Source organism: Lolium perenne, chromosome 4 (genome assembly GCF_019359855.2).
Source record: "Lolium perenne isolate Kyuss_39 chromosome 4, Kyuss_2.0, whole genome shotgun sequence".
Lineage (NCBI taxonomy): Eukaryota > Viridiplantae > Streptophyta > Magnoliopsida > Poales > Poaceae > Lolium > Lolium perenne.
Window position 1 is genome coordinate 114447688 of NC_067247.2, and position 13188 is coordinate 114460875.

Below are 13188 nucleotides of genomic sequence, written 5' to 3' on the forward strand. Positions count from 1 at the left end.
CTGTTACTGCACCCAGAGGGGATGTCCTTGTTTGGGATCCAACTATTTGGGGTGAGTTTTTGATTTTTGTGCTTATAGTTTTTTTTTTCTTTATTTCTTCACTTAATTTATACTGTTTTTTGCATCACGTTTTTCTTATAGTTATATAGTATCCGATCTATCTTGACCACGTTTAAGCAAAAAACAGTGCCAGTCGCTCCTCAGTGATAGCTGCTCCAGAGATTGTTGAGCAGCCAAATCTACATGGTGGTGTTCATGATGGCAACAACATTGCTCCCGCACGTGGTTCCTTTCTCCGGGCTATGAAGGCACTATTCTTTGGATTAATGTTAGAGGTCATGGTGAACCCATTGAAGGTAATCCGATCGATCATATGGGGAGGAGCTACCGATTTACCCATCGATGCGTTGTCATGTTTATGCTAAAGATTCTTATGGTGATGACCCTGCCACGCCAAATTGGGTCAGCTTGAAGGTCTGCAAGGCACATCTTTGTTTCTTGGTATAAACTACCCGTTTCGCTTGGTCCTCCCGAGGCAGCTGGTCTCAACGATGTCAATGCAGCTTCGGGCCACATCAGATCGTGTGTTTGCTACTCACAAGCGTTTCCACCAAGTACCACCCTGCTCCGTATTGGTGTAGGATGTCACTCAATGGTGGAGTTGGCATTGGCTCCTCTTTCGAATATGCCGCGGCTTGGTGGGGTGATATTGTGGAGTCTCCTATGTGGTTTGTTCCTACCGTTACAAATGGATTTGAATTTGGCTTTTAGATATGAAGAAGTGTCCGAAAAACTTTAGAAGTATTGCTAGTGAAATATTTTAAGTCAGTTATAATGCAGCTTGTTTTGTTCAAACCATGTGTTGAAATTTTATTGAAGTTTGTGTCAAGGATGTTTTATTTTTATTTGTACCTATGTCTCGGTTGTATTGAAGAATCTTATAATAAGGCAGTATTGTAAGCATTAACGATCTATTGGTTATTCAAGGTGTTGTTGTTTTTAATCGGTTATTTATTTGTTTATCTCGCAATCTTTCGGTTTCGTTGGGTAGGTACAGGTCCCATTATGGTGAAGTACATCTCTTACCTTAAGACAAGTACAGCTGCAGCACCAAACAAAACCGTATAATAATAGGAAGCATAGTAACATCTTTTATTACAGCCACTTCTAAACAGATCCTGTTAAATTACTCGCCTCGTGAGAGCAGGTTCCCACTCGCATGACGACCCTAATTCAAGACCAGAAAAAGCAAAATTGACACAAAGTTGACTAGCGGTGAGAGGACTTATAGTAGATCAGCAGTCCTGAAGATTGATTTTGTCGTGCTCTGTCGGTTGTTGATGTTGCTATGCTGCGCGATCTTTCGCTGCTGATTAGCGCAGCATACGCACGACGCCCTGGTTCCTGAGGACTGGATAAACCTAACCTCGTTTGGCGATCGCAGAATTTAATAATGGGGGAAGAGTATGTAGTACAAGTACTAGTATTTGATACATTAGATAAGGATTGCAACACACGTAATGGTTTGTCCTAGTGGTTCGAAGGTATTATGCATAGGTTGTGAGTTCAACTCCCTCACGTGTCATTTATGTTGAGGTAAACCGTGTATGGATATAAGGTGATGTTGCACAGTTTAGTAACAACGATTGTAATTGTTAGTAAATTGTGTCACGTCATCTTCTATCCGACACCCGTTGTATCTTTTTTTTATTATAACAAGTGATATAAACATTTCATTTACCGACCGATGTGTTAGCACTTTGGTATGGGTCAAGTTGGCGATGGGTACTGGGATCTCTGGGGAAACCTCCACCATCGCCGCACCGATCCCCGACCATCCCCATCCCGAAAGAGTAAAATGCACCAATGGTCACCGTAATTGCCTGAGCTGCTCGTGACGGTCACCGCATCGCCGAAATACGCCGCGGAGGTCACCGAACTTGTCATACATGATTTATACGGTCATCGGTGGTGTACGCGAGCGTGTATTTAGCAGCTAGGACGTGCAGGTCACTCAACTTTGACATGAATTGAATCAAAGTAATCGCGTTGGCTGACCGTCGTGCGTAAAAACAGAAAGTGTAGGGGCGTAATTGCAAAACAGCACATGGGGAGAGAAATGCAAAGTCCATTCCCCATGGCGTTGACTTGCCCCCATTCTCCACCCGCCGCGTCCAACCCGCACTCCCCCAGTTCTTCGTTTTTGTGTTTGTTTGTTCGTCGCCCACAGGAGCCGCCGCCGATTCGTACGCACCGTCGGCCGATTCGGCCACGGCGGCCGCCGATTCGTCGCCCACTGGAGCCGCCGGCAGACCGACCCCACAGCAGGCCGTGCTCGATTCGTCGCCCACAAGCAGCTCGCCGCCGAATCAATCAGACAGCAGCCCGCCGCCAATTCGTCGCCCACAGCAGCCCGCCGCCGATTCGTCGCCGACAGAAGCCGCCGGCCGAATCGAGCCCACAGCAGCCCGCCGCCGATTCGTCGCCCACAGCAGCCGCCGGCCGAATCGACTGTACAGCAGCCGGCCGGCCGATTCGTCCCCCACAGCAGCTCGCCGGCACAACCTCTCCGATTCGTCGCCACAGAAGACCGGCGGCACATCCTCCCCTTCGTCGCCACAGAAGACCGCCGGCACGTCCTCTCCTTCATCGCCACAGCAGTCCGTCGGCCCAGTGATGGAGCCTCTTTGTCGCCCGTACCTGCAGCCGTCGTCCCGTACTCAAAGAAGGGCAAGAGGAGGAGAAAGCGGCGGCGGCTCTGATGGATATGGCGGGGCTGCCGCAGGAGGAGGTCTTTGCTCCTCGGTCCATGGTCGATATGAAGCGTCTGGGGGTGGCGTGCAGGCGCAGAGGTATGGAGCTTCTCATCCGCTGGGATTCCGAGTTCAAGGTGCGCCATTTGGTGGAGATGCCGCTGCATATCATTGCTGCATACAGAGCCGGTGCTGCCAAGGCCGGCGGCGAACCGGAGCACACGTCCGAGGTCATTGAGGTTTGCAAGTATGCAGATGATCCAAGGGTTGGTTTGAGGTACATTTCGAAGATCGAAATGGCTCGATTGTTGATGAAATCCATGGAGCACGGGGCTGCTCCGCTTGGGGTGCCGATTGCATGGAACCCCCCTGCTAGTGGAAGCTAATTGTAGATGCAGTACAAGAATAAGTCCATGGTTAAGAGCCAGTAGATGATGGAGATGTATGCTTTTGGAGAAGATGAGCAGTACATGTGTACTGCTAGCTTTTGAAGTAGTTTGTGGTGTACATGTGTAGTGGTAGATGGAGATGCAGTAGCTATGTAATGCAGTAGCTTTGAGTTAACCAAAGTTAGAGTTTGCAAGCAATGCTATGTAGTGCAGTAACATTTTGGAGATGCAGTAGCCTTTTGGAGATGTTATGTAATGCAATGCTATGTAATGCTATGATCAAATATAAAGCAACTAGTTTGAATTTATACATGTCATCAGTTTGTGCTCACATATATAATTTTGCTGTGCTTATTTATAACTTTTATGTTGTTGTGGTATTTAATGTTGAATACAGGATACAGCGGCTTGTAGGCGGCGCCGCCCAAATATGGTCGCTGCCGGCAAAATTTCGACGGTGGCGCCGCCCAATAACGACTGTCATTTTCCTGTGTTTATTTATCAGTAGTTGCCCATATTCTGTAATAATCATCTCATATGCAGCAAGTATTCATGGAATAACTCCAGCAATTTGTAGGCTACATGCATGGCATTGTTTCATCCGTCGGATGTAACATTTGTAGCAAATCCAAAATATAGATTATTTACTTGGTGATTCTAAAAGTGAAAAATAACTAGTTTGATATATGTATCTAATGTGGCTAAAAATGTTCTATGGAAGTGTGGTCAGGTACACTGAAACGGTGGTTTCTGCTAGACATGGCCTGGCCGAGTCAAGTGAAGCACGTCTTACAATTGCAGTCCTACGAACACAACGAGCGCAGAAAAATAAAAAGGCACCACTGTGTCGGTCAACGGTGATAACTTAGTAGGAGAGTATGCATAATTGATGATAACCCCCTCCTTGTTCGTAATTCCTTGCTCTCATGCCCCTTTTGCGTCTGTACGTCTAACACACAGTTATTATTGATTAATCCGCTATTAATTATCAGTCTGATCACATTCCAACGAGGGAATACAAATCGGCACTGATGTGTTCTCACTCATCGTCACCACCTTGATCTTGTATAAAAGGAACCCCATACCAAGTGGATAGGTATCAAAACCATCAGTTGAACCATTTTCTTCTCCCATCCTTATGGCGCCCCAAACAAGTGACACCGTATATTCGTTCGAGCATCTCTCAATGGAATTCAAGGTCACCGTAACCACAAGGGCTGCAACAATGGAGAAGTGGATCTACCGCGTATCCGAAGATTTCCTGTGCGACGCCGCAAAGATCGTTGGTCTTGATTGCGAGTTCACTGACAAAGTGAAAGGAACAAAGCAGAAACTTCTTCCAGAGGATAAACGGCAACGTGCAGCAGTTTTGCAGCTATGTGTTGCCAATGACATCATTCTTTTTCAGGTATCACAAATGACACCATACAAGTTTTTTACCAACTGTTCCGAATTATATACATCGTTTACCTTTAGTTTGAATTTTCGCAGATATTTCGTGCAACAAAGATTCCATGTTTGTTAAAGAAATTCTTGAGCTCGGGAAGATTTGGTTTTTTGGTGCAGCAATTGATATGGATCGCAAGATGCTGATGCCTTATGGATTAAATATCGTGTGTGCTCGACTTGCAGAAGATGATCAATATTCATAAACTAGATCCAGCTTGTTAAGAATATAAGAATACCATCACTCTATGATCTGTCAAATGCTGTGTTGGGGACAAATTTGGAAAAGAAAGGTGAATCATGCAAGAAAATAAGAGAGGAAGGATGGGCAAGACCCGAATTAAGCTTCGATCAGGTCAAATATGCAGCCTTGGATGCACGGCTAAGCTTTGAAATTCCTAGAAAAAAATGGGCAATCAAGGGATACGATATTACTGGATATATGTACAATGTATGACTGCCATCGTTATCATTCATATGATTGACTCGCAATGTGTTTATATATAGTTGTTAATCAATGTAATGTGTGATAATGTGTAGTTTGGAAATTGAAATTTTCTTTAGTATAGCAAGTACTAGGTTCAACGGTGGTATTGACAGGAGTATAGCTGTTGATAGAGTACGAGTACCGCTTGTAGTAGGTACATTCGTTCAGGGCCTTAAGTTCACCGGCCTTTGTTTGTTCACTTTTAATTTTTTGATTTTCGTGTACGTAATTTAATGGTCGTAAGTACGTACGTTTTTATTTGTTTTTGTTTAAATTGTTGTTTTTATTTCGTGAGTATAGGTGATCACAAAATTTTAGTAGATGATACAATGGTGGTATGGACATGATTACGGTTGAAGGATGAATAGGGATTTCTCTTCATTTTTTTCTGAAATTTTCGTTTCTACGAGGTAGGTACTAAGATCAAGACGTTTCTAGTTTTACTTTGCTTTTAGTCCTGGGATACGGTGCTCGTATTGGTATTATTACGGTCTGAAAGTTTTGTCTTTCACTTGACGGCATACCTGCAAGCCGCATCGAGTATAACTTTGAAGGGCGCAGGAGCAGATTGGGCAGTAATAGGAGTACATGAGTGTATCTGTTTGTTTTCTTAGCACTAGTGCAGGATGTTTTTTGTAAAGATTACAGTGGAGAAGTGTGCGTGAGTACAGCTATGGCACCAAAAGGATTACAGGAGTGCTTCTCCACGTGTTCTGCAGGATTTGCGTTCTCTGGGAAGGTACAGTGTAAAAAATCGTCAATTACAGCTTGTGAAGGCTACACGAGTTCATCTTTGGCACCGAATGGAATACATGAGTGTTTTTCTAGGTTTTCAGCAATGTTTAGGTTCTCTTGGAAGGTATAGGAGCCAAAGCGGCTTGAGTACAGTTATGGAGGTTGCACGAGTTCAGTTTGGCATGGAGTGAGGTACATAATGTGTCTTCACATTTTATGCATGTTTTAGTTTCTCTGGAAAGTTACAGGAGCCACAATTGGTATAGTAGAGTGTTAAAAGGTTGCACGAGTTCAGCGTTGACAGAAAATGGAGTGCAGGAGTGTTTCTCCATGATTTCTGCATGTTTTTGGAACTTTGGGAAATGTACAGTGCCACAATGTGTCGAGTACGCTCGAAGGTTGCACGAGTTCAGCTTTGGCACCAAGTTGAGTACAAGAGTGTTTCTCCATGTTTTCTGTTAAATTTGGGTTGTCTTCGAATTTACAGGTGCCACAATGGGTCGAGTACATATGTGAAGGTTGCACGAGTTCAACTTTGACAGCAAGTGGATTACAATTGTGTTGCTCCATGTTTTGAGCAAGTATTTGGTTATGTGTGGGAACATACAGGTGCCACAATGGATCGATTACAGTTGTCAATACTGAACGAGGTTAGTTTTGACACCAAGTCGAGTGCAGGAGTGTTTCTTAATGCTTTCTCGCAATATTTTGGTTCTTTGTGGAGATACAGTGCCACAAGTTGACGAGTACAGCTTGTGAAGGTTGCACGAGTTCAGATTTTACAGACAACTTGAGTACATGATTGTTTTTCTTCATGTTTTCTGCAAGATTTGCTTTCTCTGTGAAATACTGGTGTCACAATGACTCGAGAACAGTTGTGACGGTTTTAAGATTTTATCTTTGGCATCAAAGAGGATAACGGGACTGTTTCTCTATGTTTTTCATCATTGTTTTTTTGTTCACTGGGAAGTGATAGGTGTGATCTGTATCAAGTACATTGGTGAATGTTTCGTGAGTACACCCTCGGAACTAATAGGATTACGTAAGTTTTTTTCATGTTTTCTGCATGTTTTGGGTTCTCTAAGAAGATACAGTTCATGGGACGAATACTGATCGTCAAGTTTGCATGAATCCAGGTTTAGCACCAAAAGGAGTACATGAATGTTCCTATATGATTTCTGCAAGGAGTACATGTTTTGTTTTCTCTCGTTAAGGGACAAAGCTAAAAGGGTCGAGTACAGTTGTCAACGATGCACGAGTACATATTATGCACCAACAGGAGTACATAGTGTTTATTCATGTTTTCTGGAAGTTTTTGGTTCCTTGGGATACATAAGTACTGATATAAAAGTACATACTGCAGCATATTCACTAGTATGCGACTCATCAGTAAACACCAGATAAAAGGGCAAGTTCAACACAAGTACTTACTTGTAAAATGCATTAAAAAAAACTAAATTATAGTGTATACAAAGTTCTACACAATATAGGTTTACAGTACACGATGAAGGTCCAACACAAGTACTAAGATCTAAGACCATCGCAATGTATTCAAGTTTTTGCCACCAAAACAGCATCAAAAGGTATTCGAGGAAATGAATCGACACATACGATTCATGTGTAGTGTTCCACCATTCACCATAGGGGATGTGCTTCAAAAATATAGTAGGCAACAGTGAATAACAAGTTAATAAATATATGAGATATTTAATTGTTTTATGAAATATCAGTTGTGAACATGTGAACATTCTTACTATGATTTCTTCATTCATAAAATGAGCATGGAGGTTTTAATGCTAGGATTTCCTCTGGCAAATTGGCCTTGTTATGCACGGTGAATATTAAGATGTACATATACTCAGCTTTAGTGTCGTTTATAAAGGGCTGCAATGGATGAAAACAATAGTAGTTACTGCATATCTTATAAACACTGTATCTTACTAACAATGTGTAGTTCACTAACACTTACATGATCATTTAGAATTGGCTGATATCCTTCACTTTTACCCAACAGAACATTTCCATCGTATAAATACGCGCCCATCGTACAAAGAAATGCGCACTGATTTACTCCTTGGTGTGGGCACCTGATATATACTGGCTTGTTTGCAAGGGAAACCCATCTTTTTGGTTGATTACTTGCATTGTATGCGTCTAAACCATATACTGTTTTGAGCAGAAGTTCCATCCTTGCCATCTGTAGGAATCAGGAAATAAATGATTCCAAGCTAATGATCCACAACAACAAATATTGTTATTTTTGAAGCTTAGAAAATTATTCTATACTTACTATGATATCGCATTCCGTATGGTATGTGCTCCTTGTATACAGTGGAGTACATCCCTTTGTGTCAGCATAGTTTCTAGAGTCCAATATTTCGAACTCTTTTTTGTATTTGTTCATCACATACAAAGTATAGTGATAATTTTTGAAGTACGGCATCAATATCTGTTTGGTGATTGGACATATAGGAGCAAGATGAAAAATGTAGTTCTGTATGCTGTAATTGTATTGCACGTTTAGAAGTAGGGAGCTTACAAGTTTTGCGTCAAGAAGGCTCTTTTCTTTGTCAACATATCTAGGGAAAGTGTCCAGTGCAGTTTGCAGATCGAAATCTTTTGTGTAGTCAAATGTTTGATCCCTTTTTTGAGAGGCTTCTTCTATTTGTTCTTGTGTCTGATTCCAAATACCCACGGAGAACGTGCTGCGTCATACGTTGCAAACATAGATTATATCGTAGTTAGTGTACAATATGATCACCGTTATATTGCAACATATATTGTTGATCGCAATGCATACCATGATAAATCCTGGGCTTAACAACACTCGTTCTCCAGTAGCGTACAAATCGGAGGTACTCCTCATCTCGTCAATGATGTAGTCCAATGTAGTACCATCCAGTAACTGACCTCTACTAAATTGTCTACCAATTTCAGCCCCATCGTTTGGTAAATTGAAGTCAGGAATAGCACTGTGCATAACTGATGGATTGAATACCTCAGTTCTGCAAGGAAATCCAAAAGGTTGAAATTAACAAGTTGAATATATGAACATTATTCAGTGCATGATAAAGTACTTACGATGCAAATTTGTTTGATGTCATTAAGAGGTTGTACAGTCTTTTTGCTTTGCATTGGTGTTTGAACTTCTTTGGTCTATATTGTGCCACGTACTCGCGATGATCTCTTGCAGTATGTTTTGGTCTCTTTGTTGACGTGGCTTCAGATGGAGAAACAAGTTTCCTCTTCTTTTTGTCTAAATTATCAGTATGCTCAACATGTACATAATTGTACTTTGCATCCTTCGGTGGAGTCTGAAAACTTTGTGACCCGGTGGTGCTAGAGTACATATCATCAATGAACCTTTTGTAATCACTCGGAACCTGGCTTTTTTGAATCGACAGACAATCCTCATACATTACGTATATAGGAATAGCATGTACTAAGTGGTATTTTGTAGTCGGCACACCGCATGTCTACCGCATAAACAACGGGCACTCCTATTTCGTATATAGGAATTTGTTCTTCACATTGTTTCTGTTTATATCTCGCAGCAGACATGATTCACCCTTGGTTACGTAAATGGAAACACATCCGGCATCCTTATACAGCCCAAAGATTTCTTCAACATCAATCATGCTGTTTATGAGTGCCATCCCTTCTATGCCTGCCCCCTCTTCTTTTACAAAGTACATGTCGTAACCCCGGCCATACCCCTTATCTCTAACATTGCTAGCATGTTGGTATAGGTAATGTAAGATTTGCCTAGTTTCCTCTCCAAATTATCTTTTCCATCTAGGTGAAACCTAACATCCCACACTTCATCCTCCAAGCTACGAAAAAACCACATGAAAATCAAATCAAAATACTGGATATTGCCAAACCCTAGATTTTCCTCGGTTGCGGTGCCGCAAAAATTACAGAGGAGGGAAGCAAGCTTACTCCGCCGCCGAGTGATGAGGTCCACCGATGGCTCTCAGCCGGCGCTCCTTCCAGACTTTCGCTGATGGCGACGCAGCCCGCCGGGAACAGCGTCACGTCGCCCTCGACTTTGTTTGAGGTGTCGCAGGACTCCGATACGTTATCGCCATATTCGTCGCAATGCCCGCCGCGTCTTCCACCATCTAACCCATCGCCGTAGTCGCATGGAGTCGCCATTGAGGTGGAACGGTGCGTCGTGGACCGGGTCGGTTCTAGGTCAACTGGGGGTTTTTTAGACTTCACGGCTTCATGCGTAGATTGTTGTTTCTCCAGGGTAAGCATCGTTGCTGAAAGTATGTAGTACAGCTGGCGGCACGAACATGAGTACAAGATGTTGATGGGAGTTCAACCAAGTTGCGTGTCTGGCCCGGTGGCACGTGGCAGGAAGGGATGTCACGATACTGCGGTTGCTATGGTGCCGTTGTCAGGGTACGCGTTGGCACTTGGCAGTACCCGGTGGCAAGTCGGAGACACGTTGCTAGGATATGCTAATGTGCCGTTGGATCTGCCTCGAGATTTGAATCGTAAAGTCTCGAATCTCTGAACTTAAATCATTAATGTGTGTGGCAAAGTGTTCTCATTTATGTCACAGGTGGCGTTGCGCGGGAGCACGTGTCTCACCACCTACTCCCTCTCTCGTTCTAGATAAGACCCGGACCCTCTTCCCCCGTTCAAACCGTAGTGTGGGAGACATTTTGCAAGGTAAACGAGTTCGCTGGTGGGGGTGGAGGGTGAAGATTTTTGCTTCGGTGGTTCGTCGCAGGAGGATTCCTCGTGGCTGAGACATTGGAGACCTTCATTCCTCGCTGCCAGGGTCCTCGGAGACCCTCATTCCTCTACCGTGGCATTTTTTCTCCCGGTAAAAAATTCATTAACATTCAACCGCTTAAATAGACAGATCCGACAATTGATTCTGATTTTTTCCTCCACCTAATATTGATGTTTTGTTCATATTTTTTCGCTGTCATATTTTCATTGGTAGTTTGTTGACATATGGATGTTGAGAGATCTGGTACGACAGCCTATTGCAGTTGAGAGATCTGGTACGACAACCTCATATGAAACACAGAAATAGTACATGATGCTGTTTGTGCAACTATACATGGTTGTATTTTTTAGTATGATTCATGCTCCTGATGTGTAGATATATATGTTTTGGAAACATGTTCAAGATAGATCCGTGTATTATTGGTATAATACATGCTAGCTTCGTGTACCATTTTTGTCCTTGTGTTGTTTTTTGTACTCGTGTTTTGTTGCATTTATGGTATTTGGGTGGCTGTATGCAATTAGTTTGTTTTTTCTTTTCTGAATATGTTTTGCAAGTAAAATGCACTATGTATGCACTGATAAAATTAAAGTCTATTGTTTGGTTTTTATGGTATAAATGGAAAATGAATGTGAAGGAATATACTCTAATAAGTCTGTCATTGAATTCATGTAACACATGTGTATGTTTGTATAGACAGGAAGCACATTATGGCAGGTGAGGAGACTAGGAGGCCCGTTGTTTCACGTTTTGTTTTGGAGTACTGGGGCTGGAACTCGGTGCAGTTGAACGATGTGATGCTTGTGTGTGTTCGTTTCTCTTTTCGAACCGAGAGTTTGTTCAACGCAATACACACAGGTGCAGTCACTTTTCATCAAGCTCCAATAAGATACATGATCAACACATCCAACAATTCTCAACCGCTTGTTAGATGCAGTAATCCAGCTTGATACGTACTTGTTGGGTTCCGATCGAATCATGTTCAAGCATGATGATAAGTTGATCATTTGTATTAAGGTTCAAACGCTTAGTTTGATGCCACCAAGTGAAGATAGCTTTTTCTACGGCAATGTGCAACAGTTCCTTGCTGTACACGAAGGGATGGATATACTGAATTATCCAAGGGGATTTGGTACGCCACCCGAAGATGTGGAGCTGCATCGTAACCCAACACTGCCTGCGACAACAATGTGGATCCTTGGTGTGGAGGAAGGGCCTGCGATTGTTTGCTCGTGGTGGAGTTGAAGTATTTTGCTGGCCCTAAGGATTTTGTGTATGCATTGCGTGTTGCAAACTTGCCGGATGTGAAGTGGGCTGTTGATGAGGAAGGCTCATTGTACTTGAAGTTCTCGATCGTTACGCATTTGATTACACTTCCATAAATCACTTCTTCATATGTGCTCGGTTGATGTTGAAGTTTTACAAAGTTGCTACCGTAAGGAAAAGACACCTGCTTTTGATGGATCGTTCAAGTCAATTTATAGCAAAGTAACATCAATGACACCTGGCTGTTGTTGAGTCGGCATAAATCTATATACATAAGTACTTGCAATGTCGATGAACGAGGAATCGGTGTTTGCTGAAGGACAAGTTGAAGATATCTATTGGTTATCAATCCAAGATCGTGCACACCTAAGTTGTCCAAAGACTAGTTATGGCTTGTATGAACTATTAGTTTGTTTGCTTAAGCTTTTCTTGGGAGTGTGTTCTCACCTCTTTTTTCAATGAAGTGCTACCCGTCAGGAAAAGTTGTAATGCTGTTTCTTCGAACACGTATTTGCTTGTTTATTTGAACTACTCCTTGTTTGTTATGAATGTGTCTCGTTGTCTTCATTGTTTTTTCTGGTTTGTTGGTATCCCGAAATGTTTGAAATAGACATTTTTTTATATGAATGTATCTTGTGTCCGGACGCCTTTGATGTGGTGTACGCTCGGTACGATCCGGGCTATGTCCTATTGCGAGAGGTACGATCAGACGCCTTTACCGTGTTTCCGTGTGTTTCGGTGTAAATATCTCCGTTTCTTTAGCGCAGTATTGTGCAATTCTTGAAGAGTACATATATGACGAAGAAATGGGTACAGCGTCCTCACAAATAGTAGTACGGGACCGTGTTTCTATTTAATTCCCCATGCAGATATCCGTTTTCTCTATTGCAGATACGTATGCAATTTTTGAATAGTACGTATATAACGAATGACGAGTACATCGTCCGCACCAAGAGTAGTACGGGACCGTGTTCCCGTTTGTTTCTCCCATAAAGATATCTGTTTTCTCTAGTGCAGGTATAGGTGCAATTCTTGAATAGTACAACTATGAATAAGAGACGAGTACATGGCGTCCGCACCAATAGGAGTACGGGACCGTCTTTCTCGTTTGTTCCTCCGGAAAGATCTCCGTTTTCTCTAGGTACAGGTGCAACGCATGTGGAGCATGAGGTGACGGAAAGACGAGTACAGCGTCCGTACCAAGGGGAACACGCACCCGTGTTTCGTTTTGTCTCGAATAGTACGGCTATGAGTAAGAGACTAGTAGATGTCCGCACCAAGAGGAGTATGGGACCGTGTTTCGTTTGTTTCTTTGGAAAGAACTTTGTTTTTTATAGCGCATGTACAGATGCATGGCTTGAA